The following is a 12838-nucleotide window of genomic DNA, read 5'->3' as shown; positions in this document are numbered from 1 at the left end:
GATAATAACTTGCCAAATTACAATCTTCAACTTCTCGTTAATCATCATAATAAAATAGTGCCATATTCCTCATCTTCGTAAAAAAAGAACCATTAGCAAAAAAAATATTTAAAAAAAACAGAATAAAAAGAGAGTTAAATGTAATATCAATAGAATATGTAATCATTTCCAAAAATTAGGACAATTGATTATCGGTTAAGACTTTACTCTATACCTTCTTTGCTTGGACAAACAAGATTAAAGATAAGTAATCGATAGTTAATGATCATGATGGTGACGATGCCAAACAACTAAAACATCAATAAATACAATTATCTCTATCCATATAAAGTTAGAAATGTGCATACGTTTATATATATATATATATATATATATATATATATATATATATATATATATATATATACTGCATATATATATGTATTATAGAATTAACTTGTAAGCTAATTAACGGTAGATGATGTGGGCTATATTAAGTCTATTTTAAGTTCATATAATAGGGGGAAAAGGTAAAAACCGTTCGCTAAAATTCAGATGCGTTTGATTTTTGAAAATTTAAAATTATTTTTTAGGCATTAATTAATACTCCTTAAATTTCAGTTTCTTCGTGTATTTTAAAGGGGTTTTAGAATGAATATGGAAAAGTCCCTCATTTGGAAATTTAATTATTTCGTATTTGAATTGTCTGTATTTTATTAAACATAAATTAAGGAAATTTCATTGACTTCTAATCCCTTTTTAAGACCCCTTACTCCATAAGCTTAAGGATTCTAGACATGAGATTCAGTATAATTGTATCATGATTTTAATCTTATTTCAAAGGCCATAAATGTTGTATTGAAAATTATTTTTACCTTCCCAAAATGGATATACTTCTAGTAATATATGTATGTATGTATGTATGTATATATATATATATATATATATATATATATATATATATATATATATATGAAAATACGTAGATATATAAATTTAAAAAATACTTTGCAAACATGCGATAGAGGTAAAGTGATGTCGCTTGTTTTCTTTTCCTTATAAAGGAAATGTTTCTTTTTTATTGTTTAAATGTTTTTAATGTTTTATTGTTAAAGTGCTTTTCATTTAATAAGTCTGAAGAAAGGCTGTTCATGTGGACATTTTCAAACGACATAATGTTTGAATTTGTCGAAATGGTCTTGAAACAATCGTAACTAACAATGAAATGCACTTTTTGTTGCTATCAACTCATTCTTTGAAGTCTTGGTTTTTGTTAAAATAGTATATGAATGCTCAATTATGAAATATGATAACTTTGTAGATTACGTTTTAAGTGATCTCTTTTTTGGCTTCAATTTATTGGTATATGAACGATTACTGAATTATATAAACCCAGCATAATTCGGAATACTACAAATTAGCAAACAGTTAATAAAATATGTTAAAAAACACTTTGAAATGAGTTAAAACATATTTAATCTGAAAAGGAAACACTAAATAAATGGATAGTCCTTAATCCGCGGAGTTTCGAAGAAATACTCTCCTTCTTATCAGAGGGTAGGAATTAGCAAAATGCGGGATCGGATTTTGCAAGCAGAAGTATTTGAAGAAACAACAAGTAAGTAAAAGATCTTACTTGAAAACAAAATAAGTTAAGCAGAGGGAATATTGTAAAGAAAAAGGTGATTACACATGAATGGATAGTCTGGTGGAAGATAAAAATCCAGTGACGGTAAAATCCAAATGTAAAATTTCAAGAAAGTTAAAAGAATTTCCATTTGTACAAGTAAAATCCAAGGGAATTCCTGTAAATGGAAGAAGATGGTCCATAATAATCCAAAGGCAGAAATCCATGGAATAATTGACAAACATGTGTACAAGGAAAGAAATAATATTAATAAAAGAAAAATAAGATGTGCTTTTCACTCTACGTCCGAGACATAACTATAAATAAAAAAGATCTAGGAAGAAAAAGGAGAGAGAGAAAAAAAGATAAAGTTAAATATAAAATAAAGGGAAACAAAAGTCAAAACGACCCAGACAGGAAATGTTAAAGGCGCGAAAATATATATAGGGCAAAATAATATAGGTCAACTGAAATGTACAGGTTATCACTTAAAAAAATGTCAGCAAGAGTTATTAAACGACACTAAAAGGAAAATAAGAAATAAAAAGGAAAATAAAAATAAATAAATATATAATAAATAAATAGAAAATAAAGAATAAATAAATAAATAAAAAAAAATATAATAAAAATAAAATATAAAATATAATATATAATATAAAATAAAATAAAATAAGAATAAGAAAAGAATAAAGATAAAAAGTAAAAATTATTTAAGGGGAGAAGATGGCCGGTATCTGCAATTTCAGGAAAAAAAGAAAAGAAAGTAAGTAAATTCATATAGTAAAATTTAAGTAAATATACATACAAGATATGAAAGTGTGGGTAGATTGATATATAAGATAGATAGGAAAGTTTAAAGAATAAAACAGAAAATGCAGATAAAAAACCGGCCATGCAAAGAAGAGATAAAGAATTAAAATAAAGGATTATTAAATTATAAAGTATTAAGAAGTATGTTGAAAAACGAAAAAGTTAAAGAAAAAATATTTTATATCTATATAAAAGGTGAAAGTAATAACTATGTAATTTCAAAATTGCCATAATTAAATTTGGACTTATGTTTACAGAAAGAGATCAGTTCATTTTTAGAATTTATTATATTGTTACTTTGAGGGGAAGTAATTATAGTTATAGCTTCGGTTGTACAGAGGCGACATGACTTAGAGCCTGGAGTATAAGACTTAACTTTTTTATAATAGTCCATTTGATTGAGAAGGGAGTATTGTTAGAGTTAAGTTTTTTGATTAAAGTGGTTAGAGAAGTTCCTTGGTTATTATTAGAATTGTGGTTGTTAAAAGAAGAAATGTGGTTTGATACATACATATATATATATATATATATATATATATCTATATATATATATATACAAAACTCTTTCATCGTTTCAAATTGTTCGCATTCCGCATAAAAATAGCTCATCTCCTATGTATATGTTTTACGGAGCATTGTGTCCGAGTTTTTAAGAATAGCTCGCGTGATTTTAAAATTAATAGATCCATAGTTTTAACTTAGTAATAATAATAATAATAATAATAATAATAATAAAATAAATAATGATAATAATAATAATAATAATAATAATAATAATAATGATAATAATAAAATTAATAGATCCATAGTTTTAACTTAGTAATAATAATAATAAAATAAATAATAATAATAATAATAATAAAATTAATAGATCCATAGTTTTAACTTAGTAATAATAATAATAATAATAATAATAATAAAATAAATAATAATAATAATAAAATTAATAGATCCATAGTTTTAACTTAGTAATAATAATAATAATAATAATAATAATAATAATAATAATAATAAAATAATAATAATAATAATAAAATTAATAGATCCATAGTTTTAACTTAGTAATAATAATGGTTAAGCATGGGTATGATAACAATACAATATTTAAACAGTTAAATAACACATTTTTTCGATATCTTGATGTTTTTAAATCATATAAAACTAATCGAAGATGATTAATAGATAAAATCGAAAACTACATCGTAATGTCTAAACATCTCCTGTATATATTTATAATACTTTAATGTTTAATATATTTTAAAAGTGAACTAATAAATATGAAGAGGTGTCTAGTAAATAAGAATGTAAATATATAAATAGAATAATATTAACAAAAAGGGGATCGATAAGTATGTATAGTGTATTCGTCCAGATTATATAAATGTAGTAGACTTGTAAAAAATATATTTTCCTTTTTTGAGACAAGGACAAATGACACAGCTAAGGAAAAATGTTTTCATGACATGAACTGGTACACCTAATTTATTTGGGACCAAAAATAAAGAAAAACAAAACAAAAAACAAAACAAAACAAAAAGAAACTGGATCTAATAATCGGAACATTTTTTGTTCTTTTCATTATGAGAAGTGGTGTTTAACCAACACTGCTGGAGAGCCATGACTTTGTAAACCTTTTTGTATTTAAATCCCTTAAACAGTGTTTCATCGTAAACAACTGATGATTCCTGAAAACTTAGGACTATTATGAGTTCGAGAAAGCAAGTTGATGCAGCGATTGTAAGAGATTAAATGACTAACAAAGGACTAAAAATTAAATAAATCCTCAAGTCTATATTGGTGCTATTCTGACCGCACTGTAGAGTTATGAAACAGTCTCTCTGTGGATGATTATATATATATATATATATATATATATATATATATATATATATATATATATATATATTAGTAATTATACGCTAGTATTTTATGCCTTCATAATCATCAGTGTAAGATTTGATAATTACTGCTGGTCAGAAGATCCGAATTCATTAACCAGGACGTTGCGTCTAAGCCATCGCCCATTTTAACAAGAATTAAAGTAATCTAAAAAATATATAATTTGAAATATATATTTTCATAATATAATCCGAGTTGTTAGATATAATATGCATAATGCATATGAATTTCCGGCTTTAGATCAGATATACTGGTAAGTTACTTTCCCATCAGAAGAAAGAGAATTAGGCCACAATCATATTTTATTCCATTATTTGTGATGCTATTCTAACGCCGGGCAGCGTCGCTTGCCTTGCTGGCTAATCACCATGAGTCACGCGACTATTGCTGGTTGACACTCTGTCAAATAGTCCCAAGCGGCCGGAGAGAGGAAAAAAGATGTTTTCTATTTTTGAAGAAATCCCAAATGAGTTTTTCAATTGTAAATGAAGATGACATTTGCAAGCTAAATCTTGTTACACAACCACCTGCTTTATGTTGAGGCAAGGATTTAAGGTTGTTGCTGATAACAAGTTTTGGTTTCGTTTTTGCTAGAAAGAGAATGGTGAACAAGTGTCAAATGGAAAATCTCTCAAATAATCCATTCTTTTGGAAAGTAAAAGAGAAAGATAGAAAAGAGAGATTTCAGAAGTATAAGGGAGAGAGAGAAAAAAAAAAAAAGGATTTCGGAGGAAAGAAAAAACGAGAAGAGAAGAAAGAGTAACCTCAGATTGTCGGCAATAAACGTAATGTTTTTGAGAAAATTAGAAGGCCGGCAAACGAAAGTGTCTTTTAACTTCAGTCCAGTCAATGTAATACCCTTACTCTGTTGCACCCTTTCCTCTTCCCACTGACTCAGGATACAGATTCCCCCTTTGTGAACTCGAAGAATCCGAAAGTTGGTTTTAATATCTATTTTAAGAGCTATTTAAATTTTGATTTAAGTTAAAAAGAATCTTGCGTCCAGAAAATAACTTAATTTACTTCAATACACAGAGGCTTTAAATCGTTCAAATTTTTTGTACTCAATATATATATGGAAATTTGTTTTGCGCAAATAATTATTTTTGTTTATAAGAAAATGATCGATGTTTTCATTAATTACTGATTGCCTCTTAATTTGAGAGTAACTCAATTGTTTCACATCCATCCTTATGTCAATGCTGTAGCAGAGAGAAGCGGCATAGCACCTGCAAGAGAAGAACTTAACCACAACGTTTGTCAACAAGCGGCCAGCTAGCGTATTAAGGTATTACTACACAGAGTAAGGGTGGTGCGCGTGTTGGTGCGCTGAGGACATTAAAGCGATAATTTCCAGCGAAGTTAAAAGTGTCGCCACTGGAACCTAAGTTTAGTGCGCATCGTCTTGCCCGTACCTTGTTACATTTCATTATTTTATTTTTTATTTTTAATGATTTTATTTGTCATATAAACGAATCCCTATATATTTTCCATTATTCTCTATACCATCACGCGACTAGAAAAGGAAATCGTTTTAAGCGTTTAGGAAAAGAGCGCAAACAAGTAAATAGCAAGTTAGGCATCTCTGCTGTGTAAGATGAATTTGGAAAGAAATCTTGCAATCTATTTCCATAATAAGGCGTTTTCCTCGTTTTTTAATTCTGTCTTTTTTCTCTACCGATTGATAATTTCGTTTCTTTTAAAAAAAATTCAAGTTTTGGGTGTTTCTTTCTTACGTTGTTCTTAAATTCACCGATTGAGATGTTATTTTCTATGAATATTAGTGAAAACACAGGCGAAGTATACACTTTAGTTTCATTTTGAACGAGATTGTAGACTTGTTATATATCTCCCAATCCATACAATATTAAACAATGATGCATATTTCTATATGTATATACTGTGGATGTTATTGTTATTTCAGTCGATATTATACATTAAGTTGATCTTCCATCGACATCTGTAAAGTCAGTACCAAATATATCGAAAAGAACCTATTCTTCAGTCCAAACACACTACAAAGACAATGACTAAAAAACTATGTTACATCCATTCTCAGTCTTGTTGCTAAACCGAATGTATCAATATAATGATGAATACAAACGTAATATATATATATATATATATATATATATATATATATATATATATATACATATTTAAATGAGAAAGGTCACCAACAATTGGTATGTATTTTTTAACATTATTTTATTATTCTGTGTTTTGATTTTTCATTTAAAAAAGGTATCATGTGTCCCACCCCTACCCTTGCTTATTGGGGGTCAGACCATGGTCATTGCTGTCTTTTGCTGTTCCCTCTCTTTTCTTGTTTCTTCTTGAAAAGAGAGGGAAAAGTAACAGACAGCAATGACCATAGTCTGACCCCCAATAAGCAAGGGTAGGGGTGGAAAAAACCCGTAAAGACCTTTAGAATCATTTACAGACATTTCCACCGCTCGGAAACTTGTCGCCAAAATGGACTGTGAAAATGGTTTCTTACATGCTGAACACATTTTAAATATTTTACACTTTGAATACTTTCTGAAGAGGACGCTTCACAGAACATCTTAAACGCATAAAAACTATTTCAATGATTTAAAAACATTATTACAATGATCTAAATATGATACCTTTTTTAAATAAAAAATCAAAAGACGGAATAATAAAATAATGTTAAAAAATACATGCCAATTTTTGGTAGACCTTTTTCATTTAAATATACATCTTTCTCTCGTTGGGATATCTCAACCAATTTTAAGGTGGGGCATAGTAACTTGTTTATGTTTTAATTGATATTCCAAATAAGAAAGTCGCTCTGCCTCACTCTGTTATAACTAAATCTAATTTGTTCCACAAGTCCAAATCCTCTATATATCAAGTTGCAAATCTGTAGACCAAAATTGACAGAGGAGTTTGGTAGAGACTGTTATGCAAACGATCTCTTCCAAACTTCTCTGTCAATTTTGGTCTACAAACTTGAGACTTGATTTAAATAAAATAAAAAATATTATTAATAATTATAAACATACGAGAACTTTTCATCATAAATGTTGCTCAATTATGACAATGTAAACCTTATGCATAAATATAAATGACTTAATAATTAAATGAAACCAATCATCATATAAGGAACTATAACAAAATGAATAATTAATTAAATAACGCTGGTTTTTCAAAATAATGTGCAAAAATTAATGATGTCTCTTGCATATCTATGACTAAATATATTAAGAAGATCGTTTTAATAAGTTTTAAATAAAAAAGTAGATCTTACCTCAGGCCCAAAATCACAGTTACTTTGTTCTTAGTCAATATAGGGGAATCTTTTCTATACTAAGGTAATTTTTATTTTTGCCTACACCTAGAGTGCCCATTTTTGGGGAGCTGATTTTCCACCATGTTAAAAACGACCTTGTGTCACATTTTGCTTTCGTGGGGAAGCAAATACCAATTGACCTTTAGTACCAATGTTAGTGCGATAGAAATCTCAACTTATATATATATATATATATATATATATATATATATATATATATATATATGTATGTATATATATATGTGTGTGTGTGTGTGTGTGTGTGTGTGTGTGTGTATGTATGTATGTATGTATGGTACGACGAAAATATTACTAAAACAGTCGAACGTATGTACATAATACATAGCAACAAGTGCTGTTAATAAAGTCAACGAACCATTCAAAACTATCAGAAAATTCGTCAGATTGTATCCATGATATTCTGAACAGCATTTTGTCGCTTCAATTTCCGAATTAGACGAGATTCGCTTGTTTGTTTGACATCTTCAACAATCTATCAGTTTGACTGATAATAATTCGAATAGATCATTGGCAACGTGTTTCTTGAAATGGAACTGAATGGGATTAGGGCATAACAACAGTGAAGTACGTTTATCATCGATGACTTATCGCATAAAACAGAATCAGTTTTATCGCTATTGCTGCATTTAGAAAACAAATAGCAAAAATACGTTGTTAGATAAACTTTACGGAAATAAACTCCATTATAGTTTTTTTTCCTGTTATGCATTGAAAGACATCAGTCACTTATTAACATTTTCTTTTTGTTTACATTGTAAATGTGGCTTTCAGCTATAATTATAGCCTAATTCTTTAGATGGATTTTTCCTCATTATTGGTATATCATATATATATATATATTTTTTTTTACACAGTGATCACCACTTATCAAGGCCCGGAAGCCACTCAGGGATAAGGGTTATTGCAAGTACATTACGTTAGTGAGGAGATTTGCTGAAATGTTTACTTAAGGGGGCGGTTCATTAGGAATTTGTTAACATTGGACTTGAAGGCATCCAAGTTGTAGTCCGGAGGGAAGCAGGCAGACGGAACAGAGTTCCACAGGCGTGCAGTTCTAAGAAAGAAGCTTTGTTCATGGAATCTGCGTTTTGATTTAGGCACAGATATAGAGTGGGGGAAATTTGTCACAGTGGATTCAGCTAGACGGGTGTTTTTCGTGAAAGATTGGCGAGGGGGGACCAGAGATTGGAGTTCAGACGAGCATCTGCCATGGAAATAACGATAAAACAAGGACAGGCTCGCAACGTCTCTTCTGTGGGAGAGAGGTTGCAGGGTAGAGAAAAGGGCATCCCCCACTAAGCCACGAAGTCTATTTTGTACTCTGTCAAGGCAGGATAGGCTGTTTTTAGCAGCTCCTGCCCAGATATGGCAACAGTATTCCATCCTTGGACGTACTTGGCTTTTATATAGATAGAGAATTGCATCCGTAGTATCTTGCTATGTAAATAAAACTAACCCTAGTTCCTCACCCCCTCTCATCCTTACCTTTCTCTCTTGTAAACAACGTAAAAGAAGCTGATATGCTAGGGTAACTGAAGTATTATCTGGTTATTCGGACTACTATTTGCATCTTGAATTTTATTTTGATAACGCTTAAACGGATTTAGTGTGAATAATGATCAGTAGGGCTAAGACAATAGAATATTTTATCGACTTTTAACTCTTCAGTATACATCTGGCACAGTTAGACATAGTTAATTAACCGAGAACCACAACACTGTTTATAAAAAAATATAAGATATCGACGGATATATACTCGAGAGTCAAAACAAGGAAAAAATATACTGTTGTCCTAGCCCTTGTACTCAGTTCAAAGTGGCAGTCTTCTTTTAGTGGAAAAGACAAATATCTGTACATGCGATATTAACAATGTTATTTAAAAAATACTTAAAACTTCTACACGATGATATATAAGAAATCCAGAAAAAAATATACCCCTGTTTATTAAATTAAAGAGTTTCTTTAGAAAAGAGATTTCGTTTGAAATTTCCTTACAAATTCCCGAATTCGTCGTAAAGATCACCGAGTTCGACAAAGAAGGTCTGATGTTATTTCAGCCGCCATGTTTTGAAGACAACATCCAAGATGCGAAAAATAATTAAAATGCTCCAGATAATACAAATTATAATTCGTCATATTGTAGGGATACACAGCGTCCGCCGGGCCATGATTTCTGTCGATTACGTAGGTCATAGAAAGAAATAAAAGTAAGACCAATCAATCTGATTTATATTATAAATTGAAATGTCAAAATCATATTAAGACAGGATCAGATGAAACATAACTAACGACGTTCGAACTCACGCACCTTACTTTTAAATATGACGAACGTACAGATTGAACCACGGCATCAAGTGCGCAATAATGAAGTTATCCATTCATAAACTAGACTGTTTCTTACCTTCCCATTACGCATCTCCCCCTCCTCTCTCTATCCCCTCTCCCTCTCAACCAGACTCCCCCTTCCTCTCAACCAGCCTCCCCCCTCTACAAAAAACGAAAAATCAAGAATCTTTCCCTTTTTTAGAAATCGGAACAGTCGTTACAAATAACGTAAACGTTGTTACATGATCTATATTGGAGCAAAGATTGCACAATCACAACAGTACTTTTGTGACATAATTGCCTAGCTATAGCAAAATAGACCAAGAATTCTTGGGATGAAATGAAAATTGACGGCGAATCAATTCTATTTGGTCGGAGATTGAACCTAGTGGGTTATTCTGAATTCAACTGTGTATAACTTTAAACCATTCTACTTTACATTTTTATATACATTGCTGATCGGATGAGGTTTTCCGTCACCACGGGTGAGAATCTAAATTGTTTTTGGCTTCGCGACCACAGTGCAGGTTTATACTAATGAGACACACTTGGAAACTTTCATGAATGCCAAAGATAAAGCTATACACAATATATAAAAGCCAGTGATTTATTTCTCTATATAAACTGGAATAAGGTATGCTGACGCCAGCTACTGGTCCGGGTGCATCTGTTTCTTCGGTCTTTGTCTCCTTTTTGTTATTTTCCATTAGATGGAATCAAACAAGTCTCCTGACATCCGACACATTGTTATATCAGTGCAGAAGTCCATGAGTTGTTTATGGTCAAATAAACTATGTCCGCTTTGAGCATTCAGTGAATGGTCTAGCGCAATTCAATAAAAACGCAATGCCACGTTCTAACTGCTCCAACGATACAGAGTGACTAACGACGTTCAACGTAGCATCGTTGGTCGGGTATCTAGTCCAAACAATGCAGTGTCACCACACTTTGTTAAAACGTGAAAAAAGAATGGGACGTTTTTATTAATATTAGGACATTTTATTGGGTAGTTGAAAGTAATTTAAAAATATATATTTACATTTTTTAATAGTAAACATTGAATATATCCCGAGACACCTACTCTAGTGTACGCCCACAGTGCCCTTCTCCTCCTGGATTGTTTTTGAAATATTATATTCTAAAGAGTTTTTAAAAATTCGTGTCAAAACAAGCATTACCAGTTTTAATTATTATAAAGGTACATATGCAAATTACTTTAAATGTACTTTTAAAGGTACGTATGCAAATTACGTACCGAGTTTAAAAAAATAATATATACCTTCACCAAAAAAATTAATAAAAACATCCAAGTCCAACGTAAACAAGTTCTTGATGAACCATTCCCCTAAGTAATCCAAGTTACAAAATTCCCACTACTTATGTTTACTATGTTATAATCACACTGACCCATTAACCCTTTTCCTCGAGTGGCCTCCGGGCCTTGATAAGTCGTGATCCCTATGTAAAAAAATACCGTAAACGTTGAATCAAGCCTAAAGCGCCCACTTTAAAGTACGATCACGGCAACTTTTCTACCAACACAAAGTGCCCCCCCAAAATAGAATAATATTTCAAAGTTCTGAATTTTTTCGACGAGGGCTGAGTATTTATAAAATATATTGGTTTACAAAGGGTAGACAACTCCAGTAAAGATCGACAGAGGCATTATCTCCCCTCCATCGCCGACATTCTAAGGGTGCACAATGCTTGTGTTTTCTACAATTAGGGTCTTCCAAATGTTACTAAATTTCAGGCTTTGTCTGCTTAATTTTTTTCTTTTCATTTTTTAGCATATGTGCTGCTCCTTGAGTCGCCTGATCCTCCACCTTGCACCCTTGTCAATTATTATGACCCCGTTCCACAAAGGAAAGTGTGTTTCTTTTTCTTTCGATATGTGATCAGTAGGGCTATGACAAGAGAAAATTATTATCATTGTTTTAACTCCTAAGTGTATATTCGAAACAGTTAGACACAGTTAATCAATCGAGAACCACATCACTCTATCTAAAAACATATAAGATGTTGACTGATATATACTCGAGGGTCAAAATAACGAGAAGAATATTCTCTTGTCATAGCCCTAGTGATGAGCCATTCCCGACTTATCGACCTCTCCCCGAGTCACGGCATTACTGTGTTCTTTTAGCCTTACCTAAGAATTTCGGTGATGGAAGAGAGATAATCTCCCTGTCCATCTTTATTGGTATTGCATCCCATTTATTAACCTTTTTTGTTTTCACACATTCGAAATAATAACCAAAAAATGGAGACTGACTCATAGAAATATCAAAATATCTACAGAGCCAGTAACTTTTCTCCTTTGTTTTCCAAACAATATGCCTAATGAATGTCGAAGGACAATTCGACCGAAACATTGCACTAATAACACTCAGGATGAGAACAATAGTTTGATCAATACAAGTAATATGAAAAAATATTTTATTTCAAATAATTATATTTTTATTTATGTTATAAAAATATTACCAATTTTATTTATTTTAAAGCACATATGCAGAATACAGAACTTTTTTTTACTGTCGCGTAATGATTTAATAAAAACACATGCCGTAAACATCAAGGTTAATATCTGCAGATATATCTTTAAAATAAATATAACTGTTAATATCTTTTATAATAATTTAAAAAAAAATCAGTTTCTTGAGTGGTGTGCGAATTTTATATTTCGTTTTAGTTTCGTTAAGTTTCTATTTTCACATAAAACTATTTTAAACTCCATTTTGTGTCTGTAGCCGAAGAGTGTAACATTAGTATATATATATATATATATATATATATATATATATATATATATATATATATATATATATATATATGGAACAGAATAGTTGACAAAGCCCTTC

This window comes from Euprymna scolopes, chromosome 13 (genome assembly GCF_053919585.1).
Source record: "Euprymna scolopes isolate OS-2025 chromosome 13, ASM5391958v1, whole genome shotgun sequence".
NCBI classification, from domain to species: Eukaryota; Metazoa; Mollusca; class Cephalopoda; order Sepiida; family Sepiolidae; genus Euprymna; species Euprymna scolopes.
Note: the sequence above shows the minus strand (reverse complement) of the source record.